Below are 1,482 nucleotides of genomic sequence, written 5' to 3'. Positions count from 1 at the left end.
TCCTTCCTTCCTTCCTTCCTTCTTTCCTTCCTTCCTTCCTTCCTTCCTTCCTTCCTTCCTTCCTTCTTTTTTCAGAACCGGGGATTGAACTCCGTCAGGCCCTTGCGCTGAGCCATCAGGTTTTTCCTTTACTTCCATGTACACTTGTTTCCCACATATTGTCAATTCACCTTGCAGGAAAAAAAACAAAAACAAAAACAAGGGCCAGGGAGATGGCTCAATAGAATAAGCGCTTGTCTGGCAAGCGCCAAGGGCCTGCGTTCAATGCCTGGTCACCATCACCAGCCTTGATTTCACTGTGTAGCCTAGGCTGGCTTCAAACTCTCAGCAACCCTCCTGTGCCTCAGACTCCCAAGTGCCAGGATTATAAATTATTTACTTTGGCTAGGCATGGTGGCTCATGCCTGTCATTTTAGCACTTGGGAGGCTGAGGCAGGAGGATCACCATGAGTTTGAGGCCAGCCTGAGCTATGAAGTGAATTCAAAGCCAGCCTGAATCCCATAGTGAGTCTCTGTCTCAAAAAGCCAAAATAGCACAGGGTCCTGAGTTCAAATCCCCATACTGAGGAAAGGGAAAAAAAGCCAAAAATAACAGATGCAGGGATTGGGTTTGATCCTGGAGCATGCTGTGCTGGCCCCACCCCCAGGGCATGCTGAGACAGTGATTGAGACTGGCTGTGGTGGCACGCGCCTGTAATCCCAGCACTTGGAGCTGTAAACAGAAGGATCACTACAACTCCGATCTAGTGGTGAGACCCTGAACACCTGGTAGACCCTGTACTAAATACTATATATATATATAACATATATATAATATAATATATTATACATATATATAATATTTTTTCCACCACAAAATGAGTTCCTTTAGCAAATCAAGTTTTTCACTCTGTTAATATGATTGCTCCCCTGCCCCCATTTTGTTCTTTGAGCCAGGGTCTCACTGTATAGTTCAGGCTGGCTTTGAACTCACTATGTAGCCCAGGCCAGTCTCAAACACTCAGTGGGATACCTCCTGCTTCAACCTCCACAGTGCTGGGATTACGGGCCTGTGTCACGCCTGGCATGGTTGCCTTCTCTTACAGTGACAGATTAGCAGCAGGAGGTGAAGGAAATGGCTGTGTTTTTTTCACTTGTGCTTGCTTTACAATTTTATCTTCAGCCTGTGGTTTATTCATGAGAATTATCTGATAATCCTTAACCCTATGCAGATAAAGTGCAGTAAAGGAAACCTCTACTGATTGGGGTAAAATTACTCTCACTTCTCCCACCACATCATGTGGTGTGCCAGGCTGATTCTGGCTGAGACTGTGACTATCAATCATTGTGAGCTATCAGGAATGACCACAAGTTGGTTTTGTTGTCACAGCCACTCCTGCTCCTGCTGCTGCTGCTGCTGCTCCTCCTGCTGCTCCTCCTGCTCCTCCTCCTGCTCCTCCTCCTCCTGCTCCTCCTCCTGCTCCTGCTCCTCCTCCTGCTCCT

Source organism: Octodon degus, unplaced genomic scaffold (assembly GCF_000260255.1).
Source record: "Octodon degus isolate 3935 unplaced genomic scaffold, OctDeg1.0 scaffold00042, whole genome shotgun sequence".
Lineage (NCBI taxonomy): Eukaryota > Metazoa > Chordata > Mammalia > Rodentia > Octodontidae > Octodon > Octodon degus.
This window is presented reverse-complemented; position numbering follows the sequence as displayed.